The sequence below is a fragment of the Sphaerodactylus townsendi genome, linkage group LG05 (assembly GCF_021028975.2).
Source record: "Sphaerodactylus townsendi isolate TG3544 linkage group LG05, MPM_Stown_v2.3, whole genome shotgun sequence".
Classification (NCBI taxonomy): domain Eukaryota; kingdom Metazoa; phylum Chordata; class Lepidosauria; order Squamata; family Sphaerodactylidae; genus Sphaerodactylus; species Sphaerodactylus townsendi.
In genome coordinates, this window is record NC_059429.1 from 113497155 (window position 1) to 113513248 (window position 16094).

The 16094-nt window shown below is 45.2% G+C and overlaps 1 long non-coding RNA gene and 3 other non-coding genes across 4 annotated transcripts; all 4 read left to right on the forward strand.

Moving 5' to 3' along the window:
• Positions 1-1438: 1438 nt before the first annotated feature.
• LOC125432378 lies at positions 1439-6327 on the forward strand. Its single transcript, XR_007244460.1, has 5 exons — positions 1439-1537; positions 2548-2660; positions 3387-3514; positions 5218-5320; positions 6190-6327. It is a non-coding gene; the product is annotated as an uncharacterized LOC125432378 (long non-coding RNA).
• LOC125434090 lies at positions 2375-2467 on the forward strand. Its single transcript, XR_007244732.1, has one exon. It is a non-coding gene; the product is annotated as a small nucleolar SNORD12/SNORD106 (small nucleolar RNA).
• On the forward strand, positions 3165-3256 carry LOC125434089. Its single transcript, XR_007244731.1, has one exon. It is a non-coding gene; the product is annotated as a small nucleolar SNORD12/SNORD106 (small nucleolar RNA).
• Positions 5371-5461, forward strand: LOC125434091. Its single transcript, XR_007244733.1, has one exon. It is a non-coding gene; the product is annotated as a small nucleolar SNORD12/SNORD106 (small nucleolar RNA).
• Positions 6328-16094: the final 9767 nt, after the last annotated feature.

A 16094-nucleotide genomic window follows, 5' to 3' on the forward strand; every position in this document is an offset into this window, starting at 1 on the left:
GAGTTACACCACTGGTGTAACTCTGAAGCCCTGGCAATAGCGTTCCCAGCTGGAAAGCCCGGGGGGATCACCCCACTGCTCTGGCATCCAATTGGACACCAGCATTCCCTTGCAGAGGCACCCACTTTCGTGTTTCATCATCAAGATGGGGGGTGCTCAGCCACCACCTTTGCCCTCTTTGCCGGAGGGGGTGCCCCTTGTGCCAGCGGAGGGGGCAAGTGCATTGGCACAGCCTGGCACCACACCAACAGCCCGTTCACCCTCCATGAGGATTGGGCTGCCTGGCTCCTCTCACCCCATTCTTCTCTCCTTTGACTGCCCATTGACTGTCCCTTGGGGCCACTGTTTTTCCTTCCCTACCTGTTAACTATCGTTCCACATAAACATCTACAATGAACTCTTCCATGTCATGACTTTCCCCATGACATGGTTTTTCTATTCCTTGGGTTGGCAAAAGGGAATTTTGGAGGAGGTTTGCAGAAGCCACAGACAACACTTGAAGGCCAGCAGATGACACAGAAAATGTGAGAAACTCAGAAATTCACAAAATACACATATATTATTTACACGATGTTATGTAAACTTATTTTATTTTTTAAATCATAAATATACACAGTTCTTTTTAAATGTTAAAAGAAAAGAAAAATAACAAAGTCATACTTCTCTGGTACGGAGGGCCCAATTTTTTTTACACAGATTTCCAGATTACGGGAGGCACTGTGCCCCTAATTCCAGCGATGTGGAAGAGATAACTGTACTGACTTGTTCATGTGTTGTTTACTCTGGTGTCAGTGTTTAGAAAACCTCGGTTCTGGGGCACGTGTACACCTCCAGTGCAGTCCTGAACGGTGTGGTGAATTAACCTGCCCCCACAATTCATTTTATTATGATGCCATAGAATCCACTTTTCCAAACTGACATTTTCTTCAGCAGAACTTATTTCTGTCGTCTGGAGACCCGTTGTAATTCTAGGCCCCACCTGGAGTTGGCAACCCTAAGTCAGGGGGTCCTTCTTGATGTTGCATGAGACAGCCACAAACAAATCCTTAGTTTCTAATCTCTCGAAAGAAATAAACAGTAAATCTGGAAGGGTAGAATTTCTTGCACAGATTTACTATTAATCCCTAGGAAGTGGAACAAAATTATTATTAACCCTGATCAACTTATTTCTTCAGGCCAGCAGGCTCCTGCTCAGTTTGTACAGACGAGGTTTGCAATCAACATGTCTCATTGTTAAAAAAAATATAAATACATCTCAAGGACAACATTTCGTCTCCTCTTCCTGCGAGCCTCACTCACTTCCGGTTGGCTATGGGAAAAAAACGCACGCGGGCTCTCCTAGCCAGGGCAAAAGAAACACGTGGCTACGGCTCTCCTGGGACTACATTTCCCAGAGTGCCTCAACTGAGCATGCGTACTAAAGACACACCGGGGCTATATAATGACTCAGACCGGACGCGAGCGTCCTTTTCTGCTGAGCTTCGAAGCGGGAGGTTGAGTGCGGTGCGTGGGCAATCCGTCGCCATCCGGTCCCGTGGTGGGTTTTTCTCTGCTGTGCTTCTTTCTGGTTGTTCTTTGCTCCCCTCGACCTTTCCAAGCGGGACTGCGGCCAGATTATTGCTCCCAAACCAAGGCTTGTGTAGTTCCAAGCTCCACAACCAAAGAGCCTTTGGCCCCTCCCGCACATGCAGAATAATCCGCTTTCAATGCATTTTGCAGCTGTGCGGAATAGCAAAATCCACTTTCAAATAATTGTGAACGTGGATTGAAAGTGCATTATTCTGCACTTGCGGAAGGGGCCCTAGAGAGTCACTGAGGAGAGGTGTCGCTCTCCTTATCTGCTGAATGTTATTGCCCTCTTTTGCCCTGCGTTGGCTTTTTATGCGTGGAGGAATCAATTGTTGTCTCCTGCTTTGCATGTCAGGGCCTCCTAGTGATTATTTTATTTTATTTATTTGGTACATTTTAACCTGTCTTTTCTCTAAGGAGCATGGTGGGATAGGGGAACGTTCTCTCTCCCCTCCCCCCCATTTTTTTCTAGTTACAACTCTGTTCAGTAAGTGTAACTGAGTGAGCATGCCCAGTGGAAGCTGAGCCCATGTGCTTTACTTGGTCAACACATGTCTCTTTCGACCCAGCTTGGGGTCCCCAAGGCAATGAACAATTAAAACCAGTTTTAAAATGCACAAGCTACTTGCAGAGTAGTTTGTGGCAGAGTTGGGATTTTAACTTGGGTTTCCACCATTCTTAACTACTGCACCATCTGTTACTACTACTACTACTACTTCATTATTATTATTATTATTATTATTATTATTATTATTATTATTATTATTATTATTATTGGGATTCTTAGTTGGTCACAGTTACAAAAAATGGTGTGTGTGATGACTACAAACTTTTTTCCCCAGCAGAGCGAAAGTGTTGATCTCTTTGCTGCTAGCCAGAATCTGTCTGATACACCATTGAACAGAGACAAGGGGTGGGGGTGGTATAGATTGCTTCTGTCCTACTGTCTTCTGAATGGCTAATGCCTTGGATTTCCAGATGATGGGGGTTTTCCTTCCTATGCTGAATGGCCGTGTGAACTGTAGTGACTGCATTGGAGTGGGAAAAACGTGATGGGATCCTCTGCTGCTGATCTGTTTCTGAGAAGATGGGTGAGTTTTTGGTTCCTGTTTTAAAAGCAGGTTTAGAAGCCCTCATTTTTAATACAGTAAATCTCATAGTTCACACAGAATAACTTTTGATTGTAACAGTTAACATTAAGGCAAGCAAACTTGTTTTTTTGCTGTCTGTCTTTTTAAAAAATGAGGGGGTACATTCTACACCTTTCTAAGGGACATATTTTTGGCTGTGCCCTGTTCTGTGATAATAAAAGCACTGTGTTCAGTGCCTGTATATATTTCTTGCCAGAGTATATCAGGAATCGAGTTAATTTCATGGTACCCGCCTTTTGCAGACTGTCCTTATGGGCTATTTGCATGGGAAACGAGGCACATGGGTACAAGCTGACCTCTTCAAGTTTTGAACTACATGTAAAACTGTTTGTTGCTTACATTTGGAGATGAGGGCATTAAACATACAAGCCAGATGAAGAAAGCTGTCTTTGCCAAGTACTTTGCTACTTGAGCAGGGCATCCCTTCTGTGATGTGCATTAAAAGCTGATGTATGTGATGACTAAAACTTTTTTCCCCAGCAGAGCGACCCTGTTGATTCTTGCTGCTTTAGCCAGATCTTGTCTGATACATCAGCGTAATTGTTTTAACAGCTGTGTGATTTTAATGTATTTTAAACAGTGAGCAAAATGTTCATTGTGGCATCTAAGAAATGGTAAAGTTTCCTGATTTTCTCTGGTGTTTTCTGGTTTTCCACATCATTTCAGGATAGGGTATAGTGGCAAATCGGGTTGAGTAGGTGAAGTGGACTGACAGAGAAGAGATGGCAATTTAAGCCATGAAAGAAGAACCTCCTGTTCCACTGAGAAGCCTCATAAGTGAAAGAAACATGGATGTAAGCCTTTCTGTTAATGTTAATGTATTGTAGACTAATCCGAGTTAGTTTCTGGTGCAAGCAGGTGTCCTTCCTTGGGACCCTCCCTGTTCATAATTCACCTCCATTTATTCTCATAACAACCTTGTGAGGTGGGTTAGGTTGAGAACTGGCCTGAAGACACCCAGAGCCTCATAACAGTGTGTGGGGTTGGTTTGGCACAGACCAGGACTGACCCAATCAGACATTTTCATTTTCCTAGTGCAAGTCTGACACTCTGAAGTTTAGTTTCTGAGGTAATGAACTGGTGTCAGGCTAGATGTTAGCCTGAGAATTGTAACTACTACACCAGGAGCCTAACCTTGGTAAGCCTGTGGGCCCTTGTGGAATTCTAAGGGAAGCTGCCACAAAATGGCTGCCAGAGGAGCAGGCTCAAAAATGGCTACCCAGGTGTTGGACAAACCATTTTACTGGGAGGATTAGAGTGTTTGAGTGTGCAGTGAGGTGCCTTTCCAAGACTCCATTTCATATACTACATCATTCTAAGTTAAAAGTGAGCTATGACTCATAAAGGCTTATGCTGGAGTAAATCTTCCCTCATCTCTAAGGTGTGGCTGACTCCCGTTATATTTTGCTTATTTTCAGAATCTAAAGGGAAAAGACTGTTAGCTGTACAACCACAGGGAGAGGTTTTGAAAGTCTAACTTGTTTGTATCTGTCACATGGCTTTTTACTAATCCGCTTGTAAGAAGCCACGCAGGGCTCTGTATTTTTCATTTGAGACTGTGGGTTTATCCCCAAAACATGAGAAGCAAGTGGATGCCAGGAAACACATTAGCCAGTAGCATGGCATCCCTGGGCAACATGTTGGGTACCCTTGAGCTGCGCTGCATCTAGTGGTTTGGGAAGGTGGTAAGCTTTTCAGTGGGTGTACCTTTTAGAATTGTATTCCCCCAAATCCTTTAGGAATTAGGGTATTGGGTGAAAGAATGTTTACATCTGGAAGGGAACTGAATCATTTGGAGCCCTCTATTCCAGTCGGACATACGACTCAAAACACCAGTTCATTACCTTAGAAACTAAACTTCATAGTGTCAGACTTGCACTAGGAAAATGAAAATGTCTGCTTGGGTCAGTCCTGGTCTGTGCCAAACCAATTTCACACGGTTGATCTAACCTAGTGTGGGGCAACCTACGTCTGCTGCTCTGAGCTCCCTGGACTAAGAATGATAGAATAGAAATTAATCTACACAATCCAATATATTGAGGGAGGATATCTCCCTGGGTTCTGTGTAATACAGTGGTTCTCAACCTGGGGGTCGGGACCCCTTTGGGGGTCGAACGACCCTTTCACAGGGGTCGCCTAAGACTCTGCATCGGTGTTCTCCATCTGTAAAAGGGATAAATGTTAGTGTTGGGGGTCACCACAACATGAGGAACTGTATTAAAGGGTCGCGGCATTAGGAAGGTTGAGAACCACTGGTGTAATAAGTGCATGAGACTGAAACCTTGGAATTGCAACAGAATGCAGAATTAATGTAGGGGTTTTTTTTTTCAGAGAAGGAAATAGTGTGATCGGGAGTGGGGGGGAGAGGGTGTTATGGTTTGCTGATAGTTTATTTTGAGTTTCCTAGATCCAGATCACCAGTCCTTTGCTGTACTGTATAATATGCTGCTACCTAGTGGATTGGCAGTGTCTGATATGCCTTACCATTGTGTTGCAGATGTACAGGTGTGCTTGCTTGGACGTGGATATTTGAAAGATTGCCTTAAGAGATTGGATGAGTCTTCACGTTGAACATCTTTTGAAGGTGTTGGTGACTTAAGGTAAATGCTAAGTGCCCATTTTGGTAGGACACGGTGCTGCAGGGTAACATTCAGTGGCACGTGATGACTTGAAGCTTTTTTCCCCATCATATCGGCAATGCTGACCAAAATTGTTCTAGCCAGATGGTCTGATTCCACTGATACCCATGTGTTTCCGTGTCACCTGCCCCAGTCTCGAGTTGGACTTGTAGTATCTGCTTCTGAAGGCGGAGGCTGATGCGCATTTACTCTGGCTGCACAGCCGATAACTCCTAGAGAACCTTAATACTTGCCTGGAGCATAAGTGATCTCTAACTCTTGGTTGTCTGATATGAACACTCCCAAATATCTGGGGTACACTAGAGGGGTCTGCTCTGCTCCTTGTTACTAATTTTAGCTTCTGCAGTAGAATGGACTCTACTGTGAAAGCTGAAATTATAGCTATCCATAACTTGACTGGCCTTTGTGCTATCAGAGAGAATAAGGTCACAGGTTTTCGCTGCGATTCTAACTTCCTGGCTGGTGGAAAGACGTCTTCATTCATGGTGTAAAGCAGTGTTTCTCAACTGTGGGATGTGAAAAGTGAACCGTGCTTTTGCGGGTTTATTGATTTGTGCATACTGTTTTCTTTTAAGTGGGTCATACCAAGAAAAGACTTGGGAGTCATAACACTTAAAATGTTTGGGAACTGCTAGCATAGGGGAGTGTCATCACACCTCTAAAAATACAAGCGTGGAATTGAGGTGCAGTGTCTTCCATTGCTCAGGCAACGTAAACATGCTGTCAGACTGTGCAGGTGGAAAAGGAAGTAATCCGTACTCTCTTAGATCTGTCCAGTTGTTTATAGTGACTGCCTACACTGACACAACTGCATTTGTTTCTGTTAACAGGTTGAAGGATTCCGGATGCTGTCTGTTGGCCAGCCTGGACTTCAAGGTGCTCCTGAAAGTAGCTGAGATGTCAAAGGTCCTGAAGTTGAAATGTCAGGCACTTATTGTTAACACTAATAAATACATGATTTTCACCAAGGCGAAGTCAAGTAGTTAATGAGTAGTGGTGGAAGCCAATTCTTTCTCACACACCCTAAACACAGCTTGTCAGGATTTGTAGTAAGCTGGCATTTCGGCACTGGTTGGTCAGGTTGCTGTAACTGTAGGCTCTTGGTGGGTTTATCTATTTAGTTAAAGGTGAGGGGGTTGATTGATGGGAATGAAGTCCCCAGGTATTCATATAAAGCATTACAGGTTTCCAAGGGACAGTCTACCTACCTGGTTTTTTGCTGGCTGAGGGAAGAAATGTAAGAGAAGTTTGGATTTATACCCCACCTTTCTCTCCTGTAAGGAGACAAGGAGGCTTATAAGCTCCTTTTCCTTCCTCTCCACATAACAGACACCTTGTGAGGTAGGTGGGGCTGAGAGTTCTGAGGAACTGTGACTAGCCCAAGGTCACCCAGCAGGAAAGTAGGAGTGCGGAAACACACCTGGTCCACCAAATAAGCCTCTGCCACTCAGGTGGAGGAGTGGGGAATCAAACCCAGTTTTCCAGGTTAGAGTCCACCTGCTCTTAACTACTACACTACTCTGGCCTTTTGAGCTGTATTCAAGCCACCCGCTGCCCAGATGTCTCGAACTCTGTGTTCCTAATTGAAGTCACATGGTTTTGGCCAAGTGTACACATACTTTAGTCAACCACCAGGCGAGTGAAGGAACATGGAGCAAAAAGTGATCCATCTAGCCAGTGTGCTTTAGCGGTGCGTTCCAGGTTAGGTATAGCAAGGCCTGTGTTTGAAACCCACCCTCTGCTGTGTTCACTATTTGATCTAGGTCCTGCTGCTCTTAGTCTCACGTACCTCCCAACCTTATTAAGGATAAAACAAAGGAAAGAATAAAAATATGGATAGATTGGACCTCTTAGGTATGCAAGATTCTGCATTTCTTAGCTGGGCTCCCAGTTGGGAGAGGAACTACAAATGAAATATGTAGGTCTAAAAATGGCCTCTTTGCTTGGGTTGGGTTTCCTTTGGGCATTCATGCGTGGGCAGAATAACTTCTCACCTAGAACAAGTTCTGTGTTTACAGATTAGAAACAGACTGGTTGTTCCAATTGCCTTGCAACCTTTTGCCTTTACCCTGTTTTCTCAGCTGATGTGTCTTCCCCTGTGGGCCTCTGAAGGATTTCCCTTTCTGGAGCCCATTTAGCACAAATAAATACAAGGGAGTTATTACTACAGGGAACATTTCCGGCAAATACAAAAATTCTCAAGGGTATAGAGGTTTAATTTTTCAATGTTGATGCAGCAAAACCAAGAATAGAAGACTTTGCTGTAGGCACAATTTGCAGTCTGAACTGAAGAAAACAAAACTTGCCTGATTTTTCAGATATGCGCTCATAATCCTGCCTCATAACATACCCATGTTTGTCTTTTTCTAAGCAGGTTGTATCTGTATGAGATGATAATTTGAGTGTCTCCTTCTAATGTAGGTGACCAGTAATACTGTCTACTTCCGCAGGTGGAGTTCTTTCCAGCCCATGTTTTTACAGCCTATTTAAATGAGGATGCTGGCAATAGCCAGTCTTGTATAGTTTTGAGTTTCAGACTAGGATTTGGAAGAGCTAGCTTCAAATCGCCACTTTCTCAAAGCTTGCTTGGGGGTCTTGTTTTTCACATTCAGCCTACCTCAAAGGGTTGTTGGAATAACATGGAGAAAGGCAGGCCACCTTGAGTTCTGTGACAGGATAAAAATGCTGCATAAAATAAGCTGCTTGTCTATATTTACCTCATTTGCACCCACCTTACTCCCCAATGGGGACTCAAAGCGGCTTAAACTGTTCTCCATTTTATCTTCACAGCCACCCTTAGAAGTAGGTTAGGATAAGACTGTGTGACTGGTCCCAAGGTCACCCAGCAAGCTTACATGGCTTGAGTAGAGATTCACACTCTGGTCTCCCAAACAGTAGTCCAAAACTTAACCTTACAACGCACTATATGCAATGCATACATTGAGCTCTGGGACCCTGGAATGATAATTCAGTGTATTCTTTGTACAGCTTCCTGGTATTATGGTTAGGAGACTTGGTGCAGGTAATCTCCTGACCCATGGGGTGACATATCATGACGTTGACTAGACCGACTGTTTATGGGGTGGTTTGCCATTGCCTTCCCCAATTGTCTACACTTGACCCCCAGCAAGCTGGGTACTCATTTTACAGACCTCACAAGGATGGAAGGCTGAGTCAACCTTCAGCCAGCTACCTGCAAATGACTTCCATTGGGACTGAACTTAGGGGGTGGTGGTGGTGGTGGGGAGGCAGGCTAAAATTGTGCGCTGCAGATGTCCTTCAGGATTCCCAACCCCTCATAAAAACTTAGCTCAAGACTGGTCGTGAAGGCCCCCTGGTTTAGAACTGCTTCTAGCACATGTGATCCTGTTTATCCCCACTTAACAGCAGGCATCCCAGCCTTGCTTGGCGGGTGGGGGAAGGAATTGAAATCTATCTGTCTCAATCCCTTTATGCTGCTTCTGAAGATGTTTGAGAACAAGACAGCCATGAGCTGGCAGGGCAGGCCCTGCCACGTGTTCATGGTGGGTAAGCAGATGACTGCCGTGTTTTGTGTGGCTAAGCAAACTGGGAGCTGGCTCTCCATCATCTGCTTGCTGACAGTTTGAACGTGGCAACAGCTCCTTTTCTGCACAGCCCAGACATTGTACAGACTCTTATGCCAACAACATTAGAATTGCATTCTAGTGGCATTTATGCGGCTCAGTGTATATTGTGGACTGGGTTTCTAAGCATCTTTTCCTCAGACCTTCCTTGCACCAAATTTCTCTGAAATCCCTTACCTGGGTTTTTTAAAGGGTGGGGGGAGAGAGGAAGAGGAAGTCACATGAAGGCCTTTCTCCTTTGAGAATTTCATAATCCAGAACCACCCCCCTTCCCACACTCACATACTAAAACTGGGTTTTGAATTCTTGAATGGAAGAAAATATCAACACAGGTTTGGAGCCACCAGAGCATTTTAACAAACCGAAGCATTTCTGTCTTTCTTATCTTCCCCCCACCCCCACCCTTCTGCGTTAGCCAAAAAATGAAATGCTGTTCCTGGGTCTCTTGTTCTCTCTTGGGGAGGGTATTTTATGATGCAGAAGGAGGGGAGAGGTGACAGCATTCTCTATGAGAACAAATCCTACCTATGGAAATGCTCTGGTGGAGGGTCTTCAATGTGTCCTGGAACCACTGATAACTTCCTAACACCTGCCAAGTGTTTTTAGAAAGTGTGTGTGGGGGGGTGGGGCTTTTTCCCAGCATAGCATCTGATTGGCCACTGGAGATTCCATTGATTGTGCAGGTTGATTATGTGACTGAAGGGTCAGCTGCAGCGGCCATTTTGTGACTGCACCCATCAATGTCCCCAGACTCAAAAAGATTGGGGAACCCTGCTTTGTTAGATGCATTGCAAGCCTCTAATCTACCTTACCCGCTGCACGTGAAAGCAAATCCTGTTGAAAAACTAATTGATGTTCCTGGGGCTGGTTCAAGCTGGTTTACAAGAAGCTGCTTCAGCTGATGAATCTGGATTGTCTTTCACATGCAATATAAAATACATGACTCCAGGTGCTCCATTGGTTCTTAGCCTGGCTTTCTGTCATTGCAACAGCTCAGGACTATGCAGCTGCATTGTTTGTGGGAATCACTTATGAGCAGCTGCCAGGGAGCTGTCTGGTGACAAGTATGCAGGTGGACAGGCTGGGTGGATCCTGGGTGATAACCAGGCAGACTGGAAAAGCTTATCCACCTTTAAAAAACCCTTTACTTCAGAGTGTTGGTTGCATTCAGGTCTGTCTATTGGTTCCTAATGTTTTCTTTCTTGAAGAACCCTGAGGTAGGCCAGCATAGTCAATAAGGCTGCGCCAGGGAATGAAGATGGTGAGGGAAACATGTTCTGGCCCCTTGTTGGCTAGAGGTCCAAGGGCCACTATGAGGTCAAGCAGCCCTCCCCATCCAAAAAGAATCTTCCTCAAAGAGAAGACCAGACTGGATATCAGTGCTGACCATGTTAGGCTAATCTTCCTTGTCAACTTTCATTTCCCTTCCCTTGTGGGATTTGTATTTTTAAACTTGTAAACCTGGGACAGGCTTCTAGGTCTCTTCACTGAAGTAAAGTACTTTGAGAAACTATTGCCTGGCAGATGTGTTGTAAATAAAATTGTTCCCTCAGCTGGGGTGATCAGTGCGCAAATGCCTGTAGTGTAGTTGTAGCACTGTGAAGAAGTAGAGCTGAGGCTGTGTGTGATGGAGTGATTTGTCCATCACCATAGCGGAGATGAAGGTCCCCAAATTTACCTCAGCCCTCATCCCAGCCTAATATGCTACACCAGTGAGATGGGGGTATCATTTCAAATGCATGCCTGTTACTATGGTAATGGGAAATCTCCAGCATACTTCACTCAGCATGTGGCAAATTGCCACAGGTCTCACTGAAATAGTTTTAAATAGGGCTATTTTATTTTTTCTCCATGATGTCAGCTTCGCAGCCTGGGTAACGAAGATAATGCAAGTTTTGGAGTGCAAAAGGATATGATTTGAGCTGCTACATGCTTGGCTTCTGTTTTGAAGTACTGCTGTGGGCGGGTGCCTGGCTTTAAGGTACAGTAAGCAAACAGCCAACAAGCGGAGGAAATATTTAAGCAATCAGCATCTTTCATAACCTTTAAAGTGGTGTTAATTTAGAGCCCATTGGTGAACACTGAATGAATATACCTTGATTGGTAGTTAGGGGAATTATGTTTTGAGGTTAACTGATGTTTCTGTTTAAACAAACAGCCTCTGTAGATGAGGAGGAGGGATAAGTCAATCCAATATAGCTGTCATGGGCTTTAGGGCAGAATGGGCCAGGATTCATTACTGTGCATTAAAGCTTTTCCCAATTAGCTGGAGCCAGGATTTTGTTCTGATTAGCAACTGTAACCTGAATCATGCCTTCAGCTGGAGCATATTAACACTTGTACTATCTAACAAGGTATTTTCCAGGAAAGATCCTTTATCATAGGGTTTGGAGTTTGCAGTGTCAACTTCTCTCCAGTCAAGGTAATAGCACATAGCAATGCAGCGCTGCACTTAGAGGAGAGAATGACACACATAGAAGAAGCAGCTGTGGTACGTCAAAAGTGAGGAAAATTGGCCTGTCTATAAGTTCCCCATTTTTTAAAGTTGCAGAAATACTGCCATTTATTTTTATTTTATTTATTAACATTATTTTAGTCTGCTTTTCTAACAGGGACTCAGGATGGGTTTCAGTGAACAATGCATTAATATGGTAGAAGTTTGTAAACCATTTTGGATTGCTCAGCTCTTTTACCTGTCCAAAAAGTCATAGAATCATAGAGTTGGAACAGACCCCATTGGGCCATCAAGTCCAACCCCTTGCAACGCAGGAAAACATAATCAAAGCACTCCTGACAGTTGGCCATCGAGCCTCTGTTTAAAAACCTCCAAAGAAGGAGACTCCACCACTCTCCGAGGCAGTGCATTCCACTGTCGAACAGCCCTTACTGTCAGGAAGTTTTTCCTGATGTTTAGGTGGAATCTCTTTTCCTTCACCTTGAATCCATGACTCCTGCTCCCTCACCAACATGACATCCCTTCAACTATCTAAACATGGCCATTATGTCACCTCTTAATCTTCTCTTCACCAAACTAAACATACCCAGTCCCTCCTGAATAAATCAGTTTTGTAGTATATGGAAAGGCAGAAGAGTGGAAGCCTTCCTGATCTCCTCAGGCAGGCCATTCCATAAGGTGGAGGCCACAATGGAGAAATCTTGTATGAATGCACGACCCACCCCTGAACTCCACATGGGGCGGGGCACACAGTTGGACACTGGGTTTTGGCTCCTGCATTATGGAACTCACTCCCAACGGACATCATGACCCTGAGTGACATTAGTCAATTCCTCAGGGTCTGTAAAACTGAAATTTTCTGGCAGGCCCACAGCCTGAAGACATCAATCCCAAATTGTAAAATCTTGGTCCCGAATTTATATCCCCTCCTTTCTCATCCACAAGGTCCAGAATTGTGAAGAATGGGACTGATGTCGGTATGGCATGGTTAAATTGCCATCTATGTATTTTTTATATTGGAGGGTCTTTTGATATTGGAGGGTCTTAGGAGCAGCAGTGGCGTAGTGGTTAAGAGCAGGTGCATTCTAATCTGGAGGAACCGGGTTTGATTCCCCGCTCTGCCACCTGAGCTGTGGAGGCTTATCTGGGGAATTCAGATTAGCCTGTACACTCCCACACATGCCAGCTGGGTGACCTTGGACTAGTCACAGCTTCTCAGAGCTCTCTCAGCCCCACCTACCTCACAGGGTGTTTGTTGTGAGGGGGGAAGGGCAAGGAGATTGTCAGCCCCTTTGAGTCTCCTACAGGAGAGAAAGGGGGGATATAAATCCAAACTCCTCCTCCTCCTTCTCCTCTTCGTCTTCTTCTTAATCTATTAATTTATTAGCATGTAATTATATGATTGTTTTTAAGTATGTGTGTTAGCCGCCCTGAGCCTGGCCTCCTGGCTGGTGAGGGCAGGATATTAAATGAAATAAAAACAAAACATTGCACAAAATGCTGCACATTCACAACTGGATAGCCTGTGTGGACAAACCAGCCCAGTTGTGAATGGTTTTTATAGTGCAGCAATAGTGCAATAATCAGCAACGTGTGGACACTGCTGTCTAAAGGAGTACAGGTAATTTTTTTTAAGTTGGCAACTTTCCTGCCTTTGTAACCAGAGACCTACCAAGGCAAAGAGGCTCAGTCAACTATCTGTGTCTGTTCCAAGGGGTCCATTAAGAAGTTAGCAGCCCACAATAATGGACTGGCGAGATGCGCTGAGCTTGGTGGGCCACGAGCTGTATGGTGATGCTTCTCTTCATTCGTGTTTCCGTGGCTGAGCTCAAGCACTGGACTTTGGCACTGGGGCAATGAACCAGTGAGTAGGGTGGATAAAAATAAAGCAAGGTTTCATTGAAGGGATGCCTTGACCTGCAGTAGGCTTCGCTCCCCAAGGAGAATTTGTCGGTTGAAATGTTTTATTCTGCATGAATGGCCAGGAATGGAATTCTTTGTCTTTAAAAACAAGTCTGCAGGGGGTGCTCTGTGCATAGCCTTGCTGAGCGGCTCTGCTGATCTACCGGCCTGTCCTCTCTCTGTGAATGATGCAGGCATTTGAGTCTCTTGAGTCATCTCTAATCTCGCTTTCTCAGGGTTGTGCTTTTTTCTTGTCACAGTACAGAAGGATATAATAATAAATAAATACCTCAGTGATTAATCAGAAGGGGATTTTTAAAAAATTCATATTGGAGAATTAAAATCTCTGAGGTAATATATATTCTTTCAAAGCTAACCTTACTGTGATAGGCAGATGGCTGCCCTGTCCTAGAAGGGAAAATCAGCCCCACTTCAAAAGTGAAAGTGGAGGGGACCCCTGCTCTGTGTTCGGCGCACGGTTTCAAAAAGGTGTACTTCCGACCAGGATCCGGAGCGGCAGAATCGGGGTGACTGTGTTGTCGCTGCGTTGTCACTGCTGGTGTAGTGGGGAGCCCGGGGTATTTGCCGTGAGGAGCGCGCATCTAATGGTGGGTGGGGAATCGACCACAGTTACCTTCAGAAAGTGGGATGAGATGCTGGAGGGAACACAGGATAAGAAGAGTTGGGCTTAAGGGAGAGAGAGCAGCGACAGCTCAGGAAAAAGAGCAAGGCAGAGACCCTTTCCACACATGCAGAATAATGCACTTTCAATGCACTTTGAAGCTGGACTTTACTGTGCAGAATCCGCACATGTAGAATAATGCACATTCAATTCGCTTTCACAATTGTTTGAAAGTGGATTTTGCTATCCCGCACAGAAAAATCCAGCTTCAAAGTGCATTGAAAGAGGATTGAAAGTGCATTATTCTGCATGTGTGGAAGGGGCCAAAATCCACTTGCTAACAATTGTGAAAGTGGATTGAATGTGCATTATTCTGCATGTGCGGAAGGGGTCTCTAGAGTGAAGGATAGCTCTCCCTGGTAACAGTGGCGGAGTAGTTTAGCTCTTTCTCTGGGATAGAAGAGAGAGCTTGATCCTTAGGCTTGTCTCCGGCAGACCTTATGCAATTTTGTTTGACGGTGGGGTTGTGGCAGTCAGGTGTGGGTGGAATCCGACGTGTAAGAGAAGACCCAACCAGGTGGCTAATCTGGAAGTCTGTGCCTGAAAGCACGCTCTGCAATCATAACCAGTTTGAATTGTTGTACCTCAGCCAGGTTTCCATTTTGTCCAGCTGGAGACCTGTGCTGCTGGTTTGTTCCTTTAAAACCAACCTGTAAATAAATAACTTCTTCGTTGTTTATCTATTAATCCAGCCTCAGTGATCTCAATAATCTTCTTGTGCACAAAACATATCTCACAATAGTGAACTCAAAGCCTATACACACTCATACCTGTAGAATGCCTGGAAACTGAGGGGAAGGGTTATAGTTCAAAACAAACTTAAATCCCCAAAATCTGAGGAAGCCGTGTGCATTCCCTTAGAAGGGGAGAAAAAAAAAAGGCTTGTCACACTTTGCCATTGGTCTGAGCTTTTAATGAATCTTTTGGTGCAAGGGAGACAAAGCAGTTTCTGCCGGTGCTTTAAGGGCTGCAGAGAAAATAATTTTAATTGAATCCTGCAAACATTCATCACAACAGAGTCCCACTGAAATAAATGTACTGTACAGTAAAAAAAAGTTTAAGGTCTGTGAGTCTGCAGTAAGTTCTGTGAGTCTGCAGTAAGTCTGTTAAGTTCTGTGAGTCTGCAGTAAGGGGCTTCCCGCACTACAGAAGGGAGCTAAGGTCGACTCGGTTCCCTTCAGTGGGGGGCGATTCCAGGCTGTCCGGACAGCAACTTACTTGGCCCCCTGGAACCGAGCTAAGTGGGCAGGATCATCTTGGTGCCTGTTTCGCTCCTCGATCATGATTGGAGCTTGTGTTACCATGGGAAACGGGAGCATTCTTTTTTTACAGTGTTTACAGTTTACAGTTACATGCCCGGCATGACTCTCCTGTTCTGCGCATGCCACAAAAGCGGTGCCTGATTGGTTGAATGGATGAGGTGTCGTTTCGATGCGTCCGCACTTCGAAGCGGTATCAACCTTATTTCAGGTGCAGTTCATAACTGCAACAGTCGCAGTTCTGAGGGGGGGGGGGGCTGAGACAAAACAACGTTGAGCTCAGTTGCTGTGCGGATACACTGAGGTGAACCTAGATAGAAACCAGTACAACTCTGTCAGTGCGGAAAGCCCCCAAGTTCTATTGAATTCAGTGGGACATTTCTGAGTATATAAATGTTTAAGGTCGGCCTGCTGGTCCTGGGAGTTTTGACAGTATGTTGAGAGAGGCAGTTCCATCCAAACAGTGAGATGCCCAGATGTGGTGCTGTGACCATGCTGGCCTGCTACCCCCGAGGGGACTTCCTAGCAGTTTGGGGAGGCTAAAAACGCAAACCAGCCTCCCCACCAACAGAAAGCCCCCATTGGGTTTAATGGACTGGTGGCTTAAGTCCAAAGCCTCGGACACACCCCCAGACTGCCCCCACTATGCCAGTGGCAGGGGCGCAGGGACACTGGCGTGGCATTCCACACTGTGACTCCTTGCTGGGAAGGACTGTGGCAGCCACATGCAGGCATGTGCCCCAGGGAGGGAAAATTCGCTGGGGCAAACCCACATTGCTCCCAATGGTGGATCTCCCCCCCCCCCCGACCCTGAAGTAGGTTATTCCCAATT